At 42.0% G+C, this 21,129-nt stretch overlaps 1 protein-coding gene across 1 annotated transcript in view; it reads left to right on the top strand.

Moving 5' to 3' along the window:
- Positions 1–21,129, top strand: part of LOC126416672 (centrosomal protein of 104 kDa) — a 412,118-nt gene that overhangs the window by 237,931 nt on the left and 153,058 nt on the right. The window lies entirely within an intron of this gene.

The following is a 21,129-nucleotide window of genomic DNA, read 5'->3' as shown; positions in this document are numbered from 1 at the left end:
ATACTCACGTGTTTTTATACACCTACTGGAACGCTATCTGGTATGTACATAATAAAAGGGGAAACATTATAAAAATGTAAATGTTCGTTTGGTCAAAATCGTTAACGTCCGAAAGTTCTTGACCGATTGCTTCGAAATTTTGACACAACGTTCCACTGGTACACCGTTTTTATTTGTCTATTTTTAAATATACGTAATACACAAATTTACATAAATTTAATAGTAGGGAAACGTTGTAAAATACACAATGATGAAACATTTTTAAAAAACAGGAAAGTTGTAGTTATGGCTTATTGGTTTATAATTAGAATACTACTATAGAATCTGAAGTCGCTATAATAATAAAGAAGGCTCGAAGTCAGAGGGGGGAGGGGGGTTAGGGAAAGAGGGGTGGAAGAAAATGGACATAGAAAACGGGAAGGAGGAGGTTGATAGAGAGTGGGAGCAGGAGGAGATGGAGACAGAGGTGGAGGAGAAGATTGGACAGAGAAGAGTGGAAGAGGTGATAGACTATGAGAGAGGGCAAGAGGAGATGGACAGAGAGAGGGGAGGAGAAGAAGAATAGAGAGAGGGGGAGGAGGTGATGGCCAGAGAGTGGGGGAAGGAGGAGGAGATGGACAAAGAATGGAGGGGGGAAAGATGGACAGAGACAGGGGAGAGTCGGAGATTAAGACGTATATCCAATTCCTATACATGGTGGAAACGTCTGCTTTCTCTTGTCGTCTTCTCCATTTCAGCAGCCTAAGTCACACCAAGGTGTGTCCAGGTACAGCTGGTTTGCAATATTTAAACGACCTCGGATTTTACTCCTTTCGGAATTCATGCACATCCAGTTCGTATAATCATCACAATTTCTGTGCTCTCTGTGGTGAAGACTGTCCTCGAGAAGACACGGTTTTCCTGTCGTTGTCGTGATTATTTTCGGTAGTCACAGTGTAGTCAGTGTCTTCGAAACTATACGGAAAAGAATCTTGTCCACTCACATTTCTCGTCGAAAAGCCAACGGCACGCACAAAACACGTAACCCCGTACCAAATCCGCAACTGAAGCTGCTTCACTTGTCTGGCCAGCGGCCTCAAGTTGTGTTCACTGGACCAGGGGTATAGAATTTACGTCGTTTTCAAACTGCCGGGATTATGAAAAGTTTCCAACCTAGAGGGACAACTAATGTCATGATTCTTAGAAGAGAAGGAAGCGGGAAGCACGCCTCCATCCTACAAATGTCAACCATTTCTCTACTTTTTGCTCATATTTAGTCTTTTAAATTACCGGGAGACTTAATATCTTTCGACTTACGAAACGAATCAACCAAATATTCGACCGACATATTTCAACATTTCAGTTTCTTCCCACGCGGATGGGCGTACGTCCAGACTGCCTGCAGAGAACATTCCAGCCAGGTAAAGGCGCATATGCACAAGCCAACCGAACGTGCTGCAGACCACAAACCCGAACCGTTTGGAGACCTCAGATAGGACTGGAAAACCACAGGATGCAGAGTGAGCCGAGACAGAAACGGAAACAATAATCGCCCAGCTAAGAAAAAAAATTACAAAAACAACTAATTTCGGAAGGCAGACGGAAACGGCTGAAAGGTATAGCAGTCTTTGTATTTACATATTCGAATAGTCATATTTACAGATCTTTCTTCATAAGCAGTGCCAAGTGAAATCGTAATCAGCATGAAAGATCACTTCGACATTACGTTGTTACCTTTAGTATACACTAATGAGCCAGAACATTATGGCCACTGCCCACTGCGACGTTGGATGGCGCCTGATGGCTTTGAGGGTACGTGACGCGGTAGCAAAAGTATGTAAGCGGCGCAGACACGAACGGCAGATCACCTTAGCGAAGATATGCGATGCAAATGGGGAAGTCCATTGAAATAAGTGACTTTGACAAAGGGCAGATTATTATTATGCAGAGCCTGTGAACGGCGTGAGCATCTGTGGAAAGAGGTAGAAGAACAGTCAAACTATCTCTAGGCGTTTAACGAATGGACGTCCATGACTCTTCACGGAACGTGTGGTTCGGAGCAGTGTCTGCTCTGTAAAGTAGGATAGATGGGGATCTGTGGCATCTTTGCTGAAAGAGCACATTGCTGGCGCATGCACAAGTGTTTTGGAGCACACCGTTCATCGTATGTTGTCGAACATGAAGCTCCGCAGCAGACCACCCCTACGTGTTCACATGTTGACCCAAAGATATCGTCAGTTTCGATTGCAGTGGGCACGAGGCCATAGGGATTCGACTTTCGATCAATGCAAATGGGTGAATCACATGTTTGGTTCACTAAGTCGATGATCGTCTCCACAAACACCATCATCAAGGTGAACGGCAGTTCGAAACATGCTGCGCACTACAACGTAGGCTGGTGGGGCAGTATTATAATATGGGAGGCACTCTTCAAGCTTGTTGTCTTCTCCGACGACGCTGCCATCTTCCAGCAGAGTAACTGCCCATGTTTCGGAGCCAGAACCTTGCTACAGTGGTTTGAGGAGCATTGTAGTGAACTCATGTTGATGTCGCGATGACCAAATTCTCCTGATGTAAAACCTTTGGAACTCATCTGGGTCACTATTGGGACGCCATCACCGTGTACGCAAATCAGCGGCCCGTTATTTACGCGAATTACGTGTGAATTTTCACAATCGACATGTATGGACAGGCGTCAGTCCTCACGCGACTGTTGAAGAAGTCATAAACAAAGGTCCTGTGTCAATGTTTGAGCTGGCATTGTTGCTGACTGGTAGGGCCTCACTTTCTTCCACCAAGGTTTAATGGATAAAGTTATCACCATTTCGCAGAGAATGTTATATCTGATCTGTTAGAATCTGTGCCGTTAGCTGTGTGACAAAACACGTACAGTGTGCTCCCTGCCGCCGTTGGATAAGCAGCTTCCAGCAGAAAGTCGTATACTCCTAGCTCACTTATTTGTTACATAGTTTAGTTCTTAATTTCTTTGCGTGTTTTTGGTACTTGCATTGTTTAATTCATAAATTTCGGGCGTATTATAGTATTTGAGAGTTGTAGCATCGCGTTTTAGTACCTGAATAGTGTAAATTCGCGTAGTCGTCTGCCTTCTGTTTTTGTTTTGAACGGCCAGTGTCGGTTGGTCACAGCCAGTGTGCTCCCTGCCGCAGTTGGATAAGCAGCTGCCAGCAGAAAGTCGTATACTCCTAGCTCACTTATTTGTTACATAGTTTAATTCGTAATTTCTTTGCGTGTTTTTGGTACTTGCATTGTTTAATTCATAAATTTCGGGCGTATTATAGTATTTGAGAGTTATAGCATCGCGTTTTAGTACCTGAATAGTGTAAAATCGCATAGTCTCCTTCCGCCACCGAGCAGTGTGTCAGCAGTGCGCAAGTAGCAGCATTACTGCATTTACTAGGCAATCTTGTATTTTAATAACCGTTTAAATTTTGTGTCGATTTGTTTGTGCTCTCTGTAGATTAGTTCAGACGTTCTTTGCACAATAGTTTTTAGCATGGATAGGGACTGCAACTGCTGTGTTCGGATGCAGGCTGAGTTGGCATCCCTTCGCTCCCAGCTTCAGGCAGTGTTGGCTTCGGTCACACAGCTTGACGCTGTTGCCAATGGGGATCACTGTGGGGGTCCGGATGGGGGTTTGTCGGGGGCGGCCAGCTCGTCCCACGCATCCCCCGATTGGACTACGACTGTGGCTGCCCGGGATACTGCCCACATTGAGGCTGATCCATCACCTGTGGTAGAGTGGGAGGTCGTCTCGAGGTGTGGCAGGGGGCGAAAGACATTCCGGAGGGCTGAACGGAAGGCCTCTCCAGTTTGACGAACCGGTTTCAGGCTCTGTCTCAGGCTGATACTGATCTTCGGCCGGACATGGCTGCTCGTCCTGTTCCAGAGGTTGCCCCTCAGTCTGCAAGATCTGGGCTGTCGCAGAGGGTGGGCTTACTGGTAGTTGGGAGCTCCAACGTCAGGCGCGTAATGGGGCCCCTTAGGGATATGGCAGCAAGAGAGGGGAAGAAAACCAATGTGCACTCCGTGTGCATACCGGGGGGAGTCATTCCAGTTGTTGAAAGGGTCCTCCCAGATGCCATGAAGGGTACAGGGTGCACCCATCTGCAGGTGGTCGCTCATGTCGGCACCAATGATGTGTGTCGCTATGGATCGGAGGAAATCCTCTCTGGCTTCCGGCGGCTATCTGATTTGGTGAAGACTGCCAGTCTCGCTAGCGGGATGAAAGCAGAGCTCACCATCTGCAGCATCGTCGACAGGACTGACTGCGGACCTTTGGTACAGAGCCGAGTGGAGGGTCTGAATCAGAGGCTGAGACGGTTCTGCGACCGTGTGGGCTGCAGATTCCTCAACTTGCGCCATAGGGTGGAGGGGTTTCGGGTTCCGCTGGATAGGTCAGGAGTCCACTACACGCAGCAAGCGGCTACACGGGTAGCAGGGGTTGTGTGGCGTGGACTGGGCGGTTTTTTTTAGGTTAGATGGCCTCGGGAAAGTACAGAAAGGGCAACAGCCTCAAAGGGTGCGGGACAAAGTCAGGACATACGGGGACCAAGCAGCAATCGGTATTGTAATTGTAAACTGTCAAAGCTGCATTGGTAAAGTACCGGAACTTCAAGCGCTGATAGAAAGCACCGAAGCTGAAATCGTTATAGGTACAGAAAGCTGGCTGAAGCCAGAGATAAATTCTGCCGAAATTTTTACAAAGGCACAGACGGTGTTTAGAAAGGATAGATTGCAAGCAACCGGTGGTGGCGTGTTTGTCGCTGTTAGTAATAGTTTATCCTGTAGTGAAGTAGAAGTGGATAGTTCCTGTGAATTATTATGGGTGGAGGTTACACTCAACAACCGAGCTAGGTTAATAGTTGGCTCCTTTTACCGACCTCCCGACACAGCAGCATTAGTGGCAGAACAACTGAGAGAAAATTTGGAATACATTTCACATAAATTTTCTCAGCATGTTATAGTCTTAGGTGGAGATTTCAATTACCAGATATACACTGGGACACTCAGATATTTAGGATGGGTGGTAGGGACAGAGCATCGAGTGACATTATACTTAGTGCACTATCCGAAAATTACCTCGAGCAATTAAACAGAGAACCGACTCGTGGAGATAACATCTTGGACCTACTGATAACAAACAGACCCGAACTTTTCGACTCTGTAAGTGCAGAACAGGGAAGCAGTGATCATAAGGCCGTTGCAGCATCCCTGAATATGGAAGTTAATAGGAATATAAAAAAAGGGAGGAAGGTTTATCTGTTTAGCAAGAGTAATAGAAGGCAGATTTCAGACTGCCTAACAGATCCAAACGAAAATTTCTCTTCCGAAACTGACAATGTTAAGTGTTTATGGAAAAAGTTCAAGGCACTCGTAAAATGCGTTTTAGACGGGTACGTGCCGTGTAAAACTGTGAGGGACGGGAAAATCCCACCGTGGTTTAACAACAAAGTTAGCAAAGAGAGCTTCACAGCAAGTTTAAACGCAGCCAAAACCTCTCAGACAAACAGAAGCTAAACGATGTCAAAGTTAGCGTAAGGAGGTCTATGCGTGAAGCGTTCAGTGAATTCGAAAGTAAAATTCTATGTACCGACTTGACAGAAAATACTAGGAAGTTCTGGTCTTACGTTAAATCAGTAAGTGGCTCGAAACAGCATATCCAGACACTCTGGGATGATGATGCCATTGAAACAGAGGACGACACGCGTAAAGCTGAAATACTAAACATCTTTTTCCAAAGCTGCTTCACAGAGGAAGACCGCACTGCAGTTCCTTCTCTAAATCCTCGCACAAACGAAAAAATGGCTGACATCGAAATAAGTGTCCAAGGAATAGAAAAGCAACTGGAATCACTCAACAGAGGAAAGGCCACTGGACCTGACGGGATACCAATTCGATTCTACACAGAGTACGTGAAAGAACTCGCCCTCCTTCTAACAGCCGTGTACCGCAAGTCTCTAGAGGAACGGAAGGTTCCAAACGATTGGAAAAGAGCACAGGTAGTCCCAGTCTTCAAGAAGGGTCGTCGAGCAGATGCGCAAAACTATAGGCCTATATCTCTGACGTCGATCTGTTGTAGGATTTTAGAACATGTTTTTTGCTCGCGTATCATGTCGTTTTTGGAAAGCCAGAATCTACTCTGTAGGAATCAACATGGATTCCGGAAACAGCGATCGTGTGAGACCCAACTCGCTTTATTTGTTCATGAGACCCACAAAATATTAGATACAGGCTCCCAGGTAGATGCTATTTTCCTTGACTTCCGGAAGGCGTTCGATACAGTTCCGCACTGTCGCCTGATAAACAAAGTACTACGGAATATCAGACCAACTGTGTGGCTGCATTGAAGAGTTTTGTAGCAAACAGAACACAGCATGTTGTTATCAATGGAGAGACGTCTACAGACGTTAAAGTAACCTCTGGCGTGCCACAGGGGAGTGTTATGGGACCATTGCTTTTCACAATATATATAAATGACCTAGTAGATAGTGTCGGAAGTTCCATGCGGCTTTTCGCGGATGATGCTGTAGTATACAGAGAAGTTGCAGCATTAGAAAATTGTAGCGAAATGCAGGAAGATCTGCAGCGGATAGGCACTTGGTGCAGGAAATGGCAACTGACTCTTAACATAGACAAATGTAATGTATTGGGAATACATAGAAAGAAGGATCCTTTATTGTATGATTATATGATAGCGGAACAAACACTGGTAGCAGTTACTTCTGTAAAATATGTGGGAGTATGCGTGCGGAACGATTTGAAGTGAAATGATCATATAAAGTTAATTGTTGGTAAGGCGGGTACCAGGTTGAGATTCATTGGGAGAGTCCTTAGAAAATGTAGTCCATCAACAAAGGAGGTGGCTTACAAAACACTCGTTCGACCTATACTTGAGTATTGCTCATCAGTGTGGGATCCGTACCAGATCGGGTTGACGGAGGAGATAGAGAAGATCCAAAGAAGAGCGGCGCGTTTCGTCACAGGGTTATTTGGTAACCGTGATAGCGTTACGGAGATGTTTACCAAACTCAAATGGGAGACTATGCAAGAGAGGCGCTTTTGGATGAGGTATCGAATATATTGCTTCCCCCTACTTACACCTCCCGAGGAGATCACGAATGTAAAATTAGAGAGATTCCAGCGCGCACGGAGGCTTTCAGACAGTCGTTCTTCCCGCGAACCATACGCGACTGGAACAGAAAAGGGAGGTAATGGCAGTAGCACGTAAAGTGCCCTCCGCCACACACCATTGGGTGGCCTGCGGAGTATAAATGTAGATGTAGATGTAGACCTGTACGTAGGCAACTAATGCCACATACCTGCCAAACCTACCACGAAACTGTCGGATTCCTGACACGCAGAACCAGTTATGTATCTCGTTCCAAGGACAGACAAACAAGCTTTTAAGCAGTGTGTGTCACACATATCAGGGGCGTTCAATAAATAATGCAACAGATTTTTTTCTGAATGCGGGTTGCTTTTAGTCATGGTACCAGTACACCATATTATTTCCCACTCTTTTGGCAACAAAACTTTATTTTTGAACATAATATCCGCTCAATGTGATGGCCTTCCATCACCTTACAGGGAGGGCCTGTATGCCCGCATAGTACCACTATACTGGTCGACGTTGGAGCCAAATTCTGCTGTATCAACAGCATTCCATCATCCACGCACTGCTTCCCTCGGAGAATATCCTCCATTGGGCCAAGCAGATGGAAGTAGGAATATGCGAGATGCGGACTGTAGGGGGGATGAGGAAGAACGATCCAGTGAAGTTTTGTGAACTCCTGTCGGGCACGCAGGCTTGTCGTGGAGAAGGAGAAGTTTGTTCGTATTTTTGTGAACACAAACACACTGAAGTAGTTCCTTTACTTCCCTGAGGGTAGTACAACACTCTACCGAATTGATCGTTGCCCCATGAGGGAGGACATGAAACAGAACAACCGCTTCAGAGTCCCAGAAGACCGCCACCATGACTTTACCTTCTGAGAGTGCGGCTTTGAACTTTTTCTTGGAAGGAGAGCTGATGTGCTGCTACTCCACGGACTGCCGCTTTGTTTCCGATTCGAAGTTACAAATCCATGTTTCATCGCCTGTGACGATGTTCTACAAAAATTGTCACAATGAGCCTCGTAACGTGTAAGCAATTCCGCGCAGGTGGTCCTTCGTTGCGCTTTAAGTCTTCTGTTAAGCGACGAGAAACCCAGCGGGTACACACCTTTGAGTACCCTAACTGGTGGACGAGTTTGTCAGAATTACCAACAGAGACGTCCAGTTGTGCAGAGAGGTGTTTGACTGTGCTTTACGTTTCAACATTGCAGGAGTCACAGCTGTTTGCAGCCGGCCGGCTAGACAGGTTTGCACAATCTTTTTGCGATGATGACAAACGCCTCGCCCATCGACTCGCCGCGCTTTTGTTCACTGCCAGGTCTCGGTAGACATTCTGCAAGCGCCTAGGAACAGTTACGATGCCCTGGTTTCCTACCAAAAGAAACTCAATGACAGCTCTCTGCTTGGAACGCACCTCTGTTGCAGGCGCCATTTTGAAGGCCACGCGTAGCGCCGCCACCAATCAGAACTTCATGAAACTATAGGTGCTGAAGCAGGAAAATTACAATATGTCCCACAACAGATTCCACATTCTTTCAACCGAAATTGTTCAAGAAAAAAATTGTGTTGCATTACTTATTGAACGCCCGTCATACTTGGTGTTATATCCTAGCCAGTAATACCACCCGAGCCCGCTGCCAAAAGGTTGGCAGCATCAAAGTCCGGACGCCGTCCGCATAAGCAGCGCCAGCGAGACAGGAAATCGCCGCAAGTCTGCGCGCGCCACCGCTGGCTTCTGGGTTCTTAGCGCTGGAGTCGCGAGCGCTAGGACAGTTCTGTATTCGCCGCTCAGTTGTATACTCGCCACCGAATTGTGTACTTGCTAGTCAGTTGTGTGTTCATCGCAGCAGAGTTGTTGTTTGTCGTCAGCCGACGCTGACCTAGCCGCTCCGACTCGAACTAGACAGATCTCTGTAGACACGGAGTTCAATACTGTGTTGCTGTATCTTCGTTAATAAAGATAAGTACCGACTTTCATTTAATCAGAGTGTTTGGGTTTTCATCTTTCTGTTCACTGTTCCAGCGGACCGGTCGGCCCGCTATTGAAAGTGTGGCGGTGACTTCGTAAGCCGTTTTTACAGCGAATTGTTTGTCCCTACGAACACCGCCACAAAACTTGGAAAGCAAGCTTGACTACTATGCACCAGAAGATGGCGTAATGATGCCAAAACTGGTAGTCAATAGGCAAAATAATACTTCGACTACAGCCGAACGCAAATATTTTTTTTAATTGTGTTGGACATTATTCCATCCCACAGTGTGTCGGAAATAAGTACAAATTTTGAAGTCAGAAATGTGAGAGTTTGTTGCTATTATGTTTCTTATGTCAATAGTGTGTCATATGTAGGGGAGAGTATTGTATCAAGTGGACAGAGTACCTAGGAACACATGATGTTGTTCTGTCGCTCCTTCAGTCTAGTTTCTGCTTTTAGAAACACGTGGAGACCGCCAGAAGCACTTTTCGCCATTTTCTGCAGTTTTTGTTGTTAGACTTGTGGCTGTGTTTTGTTCAGAATTTGTAAATATTTCGCATTCTGTACATGTAACAAGAGAATGGTTCAGTCCGACATGTCGGAACGCAGCCTTTTTTTTTATTTTTGTGCAGGAAGAATGCAACGAAAGGAATGCACTGTCAAAATTTCATCTGCTAAGACGCACTGCAAGACGTTTTGAAAACTGTTGAAGCTACTCGTTTTTGCCACCCAACGAATCGCTTATGACAGTTCTTTGTACAATCCCTTCCTGCCTAGCGCGCGATCGGCGGTTACAAGAGAGCGTAGCGCTGCGTAGCGCAAATAACCACGGTGACACGTGCGAATTTGAAGCAGTCATACGAAAAATGTTACATATTATTATTTTTTTGAATAAGAGGGAGTTCATATCGACAGCTAATGTGTTGCAGAAGTAATTCTTACGAAGGTGACTAACAGGGGAAAATAAACCAAGACAGTGTTTGTGTTATACAGATGATTTCCATCAATACGGACTTTTCATTTGTTGGAATGAAATATTTCTTACATTCACTTCATTTTTCGAGTTTAACAATTCCTGCAGCACATTTCGTATGATAATTTTTGAATAATGAATAGTTTACTAACAATGAAACAGTTCCTTGTTTATTCTCCACTGTCGTCACGATGAAGTATAGCGTCACTTCAATGTGCGGCTGGTGCCGGCGAAGGTTCGAGTCCTCCATCGGGCATGGGTGCGTGTGTTTGTTCTTAGGATAATTTTGGTTAAGTAGTGTGTAAGCTTAGGGACTGATGACCTTAGCAGTTAACTCCCATAAGATTTCACACACGTTTGAACATTTGTTAAGCTGATTGTGCGATAATTCTCGCACTTGTCAGCTCTTGCAGTCTTCGAAATTGCGTGGATGATATTTTTCCGGAAGTCAGATGGTATGTCGCCAGAGTCGTACAGTCTACACACCAACGTGATCAGTCGTTTTGTTCCCCCATTGATTTCAGAAATCATCTATCGCTTTTGCATTATTTGATGTTAAGTCCTCCAAAGCTCTCTTAAATTCTGATTCTAATACTGGATCCCCTATCTCTTCTACATCGACTCCTGTTTTTTCTTCTATCACATCAGACAAATCTTCCCCCTCATAGAGGCCTTCAATGTACTCTTTCCACCTATCCACTATCTCCTCTGCATTTAATAGTGGAACTCACCTTGTATTCTTAAAACTTTTGCTTTTAATTTCACTAAAGTTTGTTTTGACTTTTCTGTATGCTGAGTCTGTCCTTCCAACAATCATTTCTTTTCAGATTGCTTCAAATTTTATATACAGCCATTTCGTCTTAGCTTCCCTGGACTTCCTATTTATGTCATACCTCAGCGACTTGTATTTCTGTATTCTTGAATTTCCCTGAACATTTTTGTATTTTCTTCTTTCATCGATCAACTGAAGTAATTGTTCTGTTACCTATGGTTTCCACGCAGTTACCTTCTTTGTACCTACACTTATCTTTCCAACTCCTGAAAGTGCCCTTTTTAGAGATGACCATTCCTCTACAACTGCACTGCCTACTGAGCTATTCCTTATTGCCATATCTATTGCCTTATGAAACTTCAAGCGTATCTCGTCATTCTGTAGTACTTCCGTATCATAGTTCTTTGCATTTTGATTTTTCCTAAGCTCTTGAACTTCAGCCTACGCTTCATCACTAATACAATGTGATCTGAGTCTATATCAGCTCGTAGACACACGTTGCAATTCAGTGCCTGATATTGGAGTCTCTGTCTGACCAAAATGTAATATAATTGAAATCTTCTCGTATCACCCGGCCTTTTCCAAGTATTCCTCCTCCTCTTGTGATTCTTGAACAGAGTATTCACTATCATTAGTTGAAAGTTACTGCAAAACTCAATTAGTCTTTCTCCTCTCTCATTCCTAGTACCAAACCCACTTTTTCCCGTAGCTCTTTCTTCTACTTCTTCGCCTACAACCGCATTCGAATCACACATGACTATTAGATTTTCGTTTCCCTATATGTACTGAATTACTCATACAATATCCTCATGTACTTCTTCTATCTCTTCATCTTTGGGGTGCAACGTCGGCATGTATACCTGAATTATCGTTTTGGGTGTTGATTTGTTGTCGATTCTGATGAGAACAACCCTATCACTGAACAGTAACTCACTCTCTGCCCTACATTCCTATTCATACGAATCCTATTCCCATTATACCATTTTCTGCCGCTGCTGATGTAATCCTACACTCATCTGGCCAGAAATCCTTGTCTTCTTTCCATTTCAGTTCACTGATACCCATTGTATGTACATTGAGATTTAGGATTTCCCTATTCAGATTTTCTGGATTCCCTACCAGGAACAAATTCGGATATTCCACGACCTGACTCGTAGAACGTTATCCTTTCGTTGGTTATTCCATCTTTTCCTTATGGTCACCTCCGCCTTGGCAGTCCCCTGTAGGAGATCCGAATGGTAATCTAGTCCGGAATCTTTTGCCGTGTTATCTGTTTACCAATGCGCCGTCAGTCCAGGACATACACTTGCTATGTTGCTCCTGCGCAGTCCACTACACCTCTGATAGGGGTGTACATTTTACCAGCCAACTGGCGAACTACGAATTTTGCAATTTTCAACATTTTTTTTCTAAAAAGGTACTTTCTGTGCACCTTAGCAACTGAAATTTTGACGGTGTCTTTCTTTCGTGTATTCTTCCTGTATAAAAGATTTCAGGATGTGTTTCAACATGTCAGACTGGTCTACTCCCTTGTATGTGCTGTAGACTATATTAGGCTGTGTGGAATATATTATTAATTCTTCAGGTACTGAATTTTATAATGAGAAAAGTGCTACATATTTTCAAAACTATTTATATAATATGTGGACAGTTACACCTCACTTCGTTGGCTGTGCACCATCTGTCTTGAAACAGAAGAAGGTCTTTTACTACGAAACATGTGATACTTGCAAAAAGAATTAAATTTCTTTAATGTCCTGATAATTTTACTTGTCTTGAAAATGGAAATTCATTTTAGTTTCCAGTAGCTTCTGTTTCAAACTGTATTTAACTTGTAACTGTTTTTTGATAATACTTCTGCTTAAACTGATTTCACTTACTGGCTATTGGTGTGTAGTAGAGCAATAATGTAACTGATAGACGATTAAACACAGTATTGACAAGATCTTGTTGATTGCAACGCTTTTAAATTTCAATGCAATGCACGTTCCTAGGTACATGACCGTGTTGTACCTTGAAATACTATTTCACATTTTGAAAACCTTAAATTTCTGAAGTAACCATTGTAATTTCTGAAAAAATGGTTCAAAAATGGCTCTGAGCACTATGGGACTTAACATCTGTGGTCATCAGTCACCTAGAACTTAGAACTACTTAAACCTAACTAACCTAAGGACATCACACACATCCATGCCCAAGGCAGGATTCGAACCTGCGACTGTAGCAGTCATTCTGAAAAAAAGCTGCTGCACATAAAAACTGAATATCATGGTTTAAAAATGTATGAAAGTTCACTTATAGGGAGGGCTAGAGACGGAAGTGTGAAAAATGCACCAAAGTGCAACTTCGTCCATATTCTCTAATTTTTGGACGAATGCTTCACAAATGCTGTACTTCTCTGAAGTGGAATTTCTTGGAAGTTCTGTAAAAGTGATGTAGTTACTGATGTAAACAATTTGTCATTATATTAAAGCTTATATAAGCTTTTTTTAATACTCGTATTGACCAACTAGGGTCACATAACTACCTCAACTCCTCTTCTGTCCTTGTCGTTTTCCATTTTTCTAGTACTCCTTCATCTTATCTCCATGTTGTCTTTACCTTTCTTCTGTCCGTGTTGTTCCTGATTTCTTATTTCTTCTGCACTGGAAGCATTCTAAATTTAATATTTTAATCTTTAAAAGATTTCTGTCTGGTACTTCCGATTTTTTGACACTGTTACCTTCTAGGTCTTTCCTTATTTCTGTGATACATACTATTGTAGATTTCTTCTTCCAGAAATACAGGAATGTTTATTTCGTGAGCCTGTTCTCATTCAAACGGTAGAGGTGTCCAAAAAGGTTAATCTTCTTTTAGCCATTACTTCTGATATTTTCTCTATATTTTTGTTAATCTCCTTATTACGTCTCATTTTCCAGCGATCTGTAGTTTACATTTCACACATTATTTTTCTAACCATCCGTCTTTCAAGTACCTCTATCGTGCCAGCAAATAGTTCGCTGTTAGGCATTCACAACCATGTAAATAATCTGGTCGTACCACTGTGCTATAGTATTTTAGTTTCCTTTTTCTAGTTATGGGTTTGCTGTTGAAAATATTCTTTGTCAAACCGTATGCTCTCTCCATTTTGTTAACTCTTCAATATGCTGCAAATTTGTCTAGTCCACTCTGTTTTATACTTTCTCTAAGATATTTGAATTTACTTACTCACTCTGTTTCACCTACCTGTGTTTCTATGAATTTTGGTACGCTTTATATGTTTGTCATGAATGTCGTTTTCGTAGCTGAAATTTTTGTCAGATTTTCTGAAAGTATTGCAAAATCATCTGCAAAAGCCAGGCAGTTTATCTTAATTCCGATTGTGTTCCTTCGTAGGACTTTTGATTCAATCTTGTTATTCTTTAGCCCCAAATTTCAGGTTCTTACAATACTTTCTAGAACGCAGTTAAACAGTAAAGGTGATAAACAATCCTCTTGACTAACACCAGCTTTTATTTCAAATGGCTGAGAAACTTTTTCCATCAATTTAACTTCAGATTTCGTATTTGTAAGAGTTTCCCGAACTATGTTTGCTTTAACACCGAATTCTTTAATGATTTTGTCTATTGTTACTCTGTCTACTGAATCAAATGCTTTTTTGAAATCAATAAACGATACTATTATAGGTTTGCTGGTTAACAGTCTGTGGAAAATTATTGCTTTTAAGTTAAAAATCTGTTCTGTGTATGATATTCCCTTTCGAAAACCTCCCTGATACCCTCCCAGCTGTTTGTCTAAAGTTTGTACAAATCTGTCGAGGAGAATTTTTGATAATATTTTGTGCAGCTGGAAGAGTGACACTCCTCTGTAACTGTTGACATTTTATTTGTGTCCATTTTTACGTAACGGGTGGATTAACCCTTTTTTCCACTTTTCTGGAATCTTTCCAGTTCTCCAGATGTTCTCAAAAAGCAGTTGTTGATCATTTGTAATCTTTGATTGTGACCATTTCAGTATTCTTCTATAATAAAGTCTTCTTCACTTGCTTTGTTGTTTTTGAGTGATTTGATATCTTCATAAATTTCGTCCTCTGTTGGTGGGAAATCTTCGTCCAGATTTTGTGATAGTGCTGAAAATTCCAGTTTAACCCTTGGAACTGGATATTCTAAGAACCTGGCTAAAAATTTTGACAGTATTTCACAAAGTTCTTTGTTATTAAATCTTGCTTTGCCATTTTCATCTTTGAAAAAATACTTGGCGCTTGATACCCTTTAACTACATTTCTAGACATTTCTAGAATTATTTTTATTAAATTTTCTTGTATTTCTATAAGCTGAGTTTCTCCAAAGGTTCTTTTGATTTTTCGGATTATTTTTGATGTTCCTTTTCTTTGCTCTGAATTCTTCTAAATGTTACTCTTTTTTTGAACTTTTCCATTTTCTCCATTTTTAAGCTCATTGTTCTAGTATTTCTTCAGTTTTCTTTAAAATGCTTTTTTTATGATTTTTGTTATTATTATAATTTTAGGCATATGTGGCACGTTAAATTTGATGGAGACGGCAAATTACATTTGGAGTTTGGGGAGGAGGAGTTGAGAGGAGGGGTGGAAACTAAGGAACTCTGACCCACCTCCTCCTAGACCTGAATCCTTGTCTTCCCCCATCAGCACAAGGACAAGTTACAAGCTCAGCCTCTGTCTTAACATCCTGTATGGACGATGGGTACGTTTTGAAGAGCACACATGTAGGACACACGTCGATAGCGGGGACCTTTCTCCCTCCCCTCTCCCACGTGACTGACCTCTAGCGGCGCGCTTCACCAGTCAAAGAAGAGGCCACCTGGCTTGCGCAGCCAGTTCAATGTTTTCCACAGACAGTCACCCAGTACCAAAATCTCTTCCTGTCACAAAGAGCACTGGGGGAAACAACCATAAAGAGGTCATGTTATACTGCACAGAGAGGAGACTTTAACCCAATGCGTTTCAAATTTCAAACGTTGGTACTGATACCCCTCAGTTCAGTGTAGTTGTTTCATGTTCCGTGGATAATTTGTACGACTAATCGTAGTGATGTCAAACGAGTTCTTTTCCATTCATATTATACGTTCGTATTTAGATATGGCTTCATGAAGATCATTAACAGGGTTTTATTTTTCATCTACATTAGTAATCCTTAACCAACTTTAAAATGTTACATAAACAGAAATCCTTCTACGAAAATGAAGGAGTTATCAAGGAGAAACTCTTTCAGTTTGTTTTAAAATTAATTTTGCGGGCTGTTTGACATTTTGTATCATTGGAACGGTGATCAAAACTTTTTGTGACAGCATTTATCCACTTCTTTTTGAGTTAAAAGTCAATCTTAATGTGGAATAATGAAGGTAATTTTTTTCTTATGGTATTATAATTACGTGCATTATTCATTTTGAGCTGTTTTGGATCATTTACAACAAATTTCATGAGGGAATACACGTGCTGTGAAGCAGTGCGCAAAATGCTTAACACCTGAAAAATACATACAGAAGGTGATGGTTGGTGAGAGACAGATATTAGTTTTACAATACGTTTCTGTGCAACTAAAATATCTTTCTTAAGGATGAGTTACGCCAGAACATTATTGCATAGGAGATTACGGAGTAAAAACACTCAAAATATATTAACTTACTGATTTGTATCTCCCCAAGATTGTCAGTGATTCGAATTGCAAATGTGGCTGAACTGAGTTGTTTTAAGAGTTCAGAAATACGTTTTTTTTCAGTTTAAATTCTCATCAGTATGGACATTTAAATACTTTGGCGTTTCCACCCTAGTTATTACTTCTTCTCCATGCGTAGCATTTATCCCTGGTATAATAGCTCTAGTTGTGCACAACCGAATATTTCGTATCTTTTTGAAACTGAATATGAGACCATTTACAAAAAATCACTCTCAAACCACTTTTAAGAAAATTATTTATCGTTTTTCTGTTGATTTACATATGTTAGAACTGATTACAGTACTAGTGTAACGTGAAGAAACAACTAATTCTACTTGTTCTATATGAAATGGAAGGTCGCTTACATGAAGTTAGAAACAACATTGGACCTAAGACTGATCCTTGTGGAACCCAATAAGTGATTTCTACCCAGTCAGGAGTCTCTCCTGCGTAAACGGACTGAATTATTAAGTACAAGTTTCTGCAGTTTTTTGCTTGTAAGTGGGCTGTCTCTCATAGTTACTGCATTTTCATTCTGTGCTTGACAGGACATTCTGCTCATTAGAAGCAGAGAATGACATTCCTCCATTTATACTGTATATTTACTGCTTTATCTTAATTTTAAATTTTCTAAGCATTTTAACATGTTCATTAAGATATTTCAGTTTGTTGTATGGTTAACACAGCGCCTAGAGCTATGTAGTTTAATTGAAAAATACGTCAATCTGGTTAGAAACACACGCGAGTCTGCAACTTGAACAGGCAAGGTTTCGAGCCCACAGGATTAGTAAGATGTCAAAGGTGCTTGTTATTGCCACTTGAAACGCAGAATTGAGGAATATGGCTGTAACTTGCGAGAGCTTTGAATATCTTATTGCTCAGTACGAAGTACGAAATTCTAAATTCTGTCACAATGGCGTAGAGCTTAGATTAAGTACTCGGGGCTGTGTACCTACAGCCATTTATAATTTTTTGCAACGGTGGGATGTTAGTAAAAGGATTTTTTAGAATTTAATAAATGGACTTTCTCTGTTGTTTTAAGGAAGCTGAATTGAAGGTTCTATACGTTAGTCGACTTCACATAGAGCTAGAATTTCCTAGGTATTCCTGAAATATATTTCGACAGTTTGTTGAATACTATACGGGTAGCTCTTCTTATGGATGTGTGGGGTGACATCAAGTTTCCTACAACAGTCCCCTACATAATGTTTTGATGCGAGAGTGTAACACGTTTTGTTTTCTAACCTTCACTGAATGGGATCATTACACTAACGTGGGTCTTCGCCATCTCTTATCATCTTACTCTGTACTTATTTATCTCAAGTGCCATTCATATTGTTTACACTTTGATCACAAGGCTTCTTCGTTTGTAAGACTTCAACAAAATGTTCACAGTTCGCCTTTAGAGTACGGTGTTAAATGGTTAACATCCCTATCAAACGCAAACACTCTTCTAGCCCTCTGGACAAACTTCCTGCATTTGGCGACTTTGGTTGCCGTAATAACATCGTGGTTGTTAATGTCTGTCTGTTTTATGACAGCGGTATCATCTTCCAAACGCCGATTCTGAAGGAAAAAATACAGTATATCTGATGAACAACAGATATCATGATTCAAATCTCTAGCATACCCCTTTGAAACCAAAATGATAAGGGTACCATTTACTTACGGGAATAAATTTGTTTTTGTTTTTTTCTTGATTTGAATGCCTGCGTGCTTGTATGGCTTAACGCATTCTCACACAGCGTAGCAAACGCTGAACAAAAAGGAAATGTGTTCTAGACACCCTCGTTGTGCCTTGTCGCTTCCACAGTGACAGAAAATGGTGGGAATCCGCCACCAAGAACTTCTTACTGATGACATGGAAGGATGAGCAGTTCCTCATGTTCAGATGACATATGTTATGGATATGTACCGATTTCCACGTTCCTTGTTCCTGACTATGGAGTCTTATGGATTCGAAACCTATAATACTGAAACTGGAAAACAGTAAATACAGGTGAGTGGTTGAAGGAGTAAAAATAAAGAAAAAAGAAGTGTAGTACTTTTCCTTCTTCTACTTACATTTACGAGATGCACAGAGATAGTGAGTATGTGCACTCAGTTTTATATCTTCATTGTCTGACCGAGTTGTTGTTTATTACACAAAAGTATCTTGTACGTTGTCTGCGCTGAGCACAGTCAATGAGAGTCCATTGTTATCTTTTAGTCCCCAATGGAAATTAATGTTTCATTTCATATTTACATCAAGCGTGGAAGCGTATAGGTTTAAGTAACAAGACCGTCGATGAGAAGCTTCTCAGCATATGTTAGACCTGCCTCTCTGCAACTGTAAATTTGTATATCTTATCTGCCTTGAATACTCTGAATCGCTGTGTCCTTCATAAAGATGGTGCTACATCCGACGTTTGAAGAAATCAAAAGACTGAGCACGTTCTTCTTGTTTTTTTTCGACACATATGTAATGAGGATCTTATACGAGATAGGTACCAAGTATAATATAAGAGGAAATTTGTTTGTGATCAAAGACTGTTCTAAATTTTACAAAGCTTACCTAACCAATGGGTAACTCTGTACTTCGTTGTGATTATATCACAGTTAATGAGTTTCTTAAATGTCCCGCGTCATTTATTTATCTCCTTCATTGCGTTGCTATTGCCACAAAGAGAAGTGTCCAATTCTGGGTGGGCCCTTCAGTAAGGTTACTCTTCATTACTTACACGTTGGGATACTGGCGGTTCAAATCTTCATCCCGATTTAGGTTTTGTGTGGGTACCCTGAATTGCTTAAATCAAATGCCAGAACAGTTCCTAAGGAAAGAATACGGCCGATTACCTTCCCCATCCTTTGCCATACTGAATTTGATCCGCATCTCTAATAACCATGTCGTCGACGGGAGGTAAAGCTCTGTTCTCCCTTCTTTCCTTCCAAGACCCCTTTATCAGTTTTTCTGCGGCCTGGTGAGTGACTTGGTAGAGCTCGTGCAAAATTACTTGACCTATGCACAAAAACGCATTCTCGTTCTTAGCGTTGGCCTAGTCTACCTCTTAGTTGCGAAGCTGCGGACGCCTTTAGCTTGTTAGTATAGTAAGCAGTGAATATCAACTGTTAGAAGTGACCATTTCAGTTGCACATGTGCTGATTTTCTTATTTGGTATTCTAGTCAGTGCCTACCGACTTGTCAAATTCACTGCCTGACAAAAAATGTGAAGCAGGCAGTAATATGTGGCCGTACTTCAATGTAACTTTGTGCACAGGAACACCATCGGCGGATATGTCAATGATTACAGCTGCAGTTCTCCGTGACAGGTAGAACAGCCACGAGAATGCATTAGTGTCGTTCGTGTTTAGCGTTGTTACCAGGCCTAATAGGGCATATAACGGTCGTGAATAGCGTCAGATGTTGCCTGATCAGTGAGAAGGACACGGAGGTCCTGCATACTCGTGCGAGGCATCAGCTGGCCGAATTATGCAATATGAGATTTGTTGGGCATCCGGATGTGTCAGTGATCTGATGTTGGACTGCATGGGAAAGTAAGGGCAGCCACACTTGTCAAGGTCCCAACAAACCACGTCTGACTACTACAGGCGGGATAGCGGTCACTATGAAGGACACAGAGTATACGTGTACTTGTGTGGGACAGCATTATTGGAAACTGACAGTGTTTCAAAGGAGTGTCATTTTGTCGCTACATTTGGTCAGCTGGTCAAATCGTGCAGTATCGAGATTTGTAGGGCATTTGGTTGTGGCAGTGGCCCCTTCAGCTGCCTAGGGAATTACCGACCGATGCATAGGCTGCCATTCACAACACAGCACAAATGATTGCATTTGGAGAGGTTCCGTGACTGCGAACCATGGACTGGTGATTAAAGGTATTGCACTGTATTCAGCGATGAATTGGGGTTCTACACTACCCTGGATGACCATCGTTGGCGAGTTTGGCGGAGACCTGGGGAGACGTCCAATCATTCTAGATCTTTTGGCGTCATGGTGTGGGGAGCTATCAGGTATGGCTTCGTGTCATGGCTGATAGCGATTGAGGGAACTCTGACGAGACAACTGTACGTCATGGACATCCTTCATGCTCATGTGTTACCTTCCATGCGACAGAATCGTGGTGTCATTTACCAACACAACAACGCGCATCCACATGTAGCACGCATCTCTAAGAACTGTCTGTGTGGCGTTGAGGTACACCTGTGGCCAGCAAGACATCGAAATCTGTCCTCAATAGACATATAGGACTACTTTGGACGTCAGCTCTGTCCCAGCGCCAGCACCCATGATATCAAGGACCAGTTGCAACAGTTATGGGCCAGATTGCCTAAGGAAAAAATACAACTGCTTTATAATACCCATCACAACTTAGTCATTGCATTAATCCAGGACAGAGGGGGCACTAGATCATACTGGTAAGTGGGCTCATATTGTCATGTTCTTTGTAAACTGGACTCTATTTGTAATACTGAATTGTCACCAAAGACCCTCTCAATCTGTGAAGTTTCATTACGTTTCCCCTTTCCCTTCCAGGTGCTTTTTTTCGCACAGTGTATTAATGCTACTGCTCTGATCTATTAATTCGATTGTTTGCGCATTCGTTAGCTGTAGCTTAAAACCTCTGCATG

The sequence above is a fragment of the Schistocerca serialis genome, chromosome 8 (assembly GCF_023864345.2).
Source record: "Schistocerca serialis cubense isolate TAMUIC-IGC-003099 chromosome 8, iqSchSeri2.2, whole genome shotgun sequence".
Classification (NCBI taxonomy): domain Eukaryota; kingdom Metazoa; phylum Arthropoda; class Insecta; order Orthoptera; family Acrididae; genus Schistocerca; species Schistocerca serialis.
Note: the sequence above shows the minus strand (reverse complement) of the source record. Positions and strands in the feature narration are given on the sequence as shown.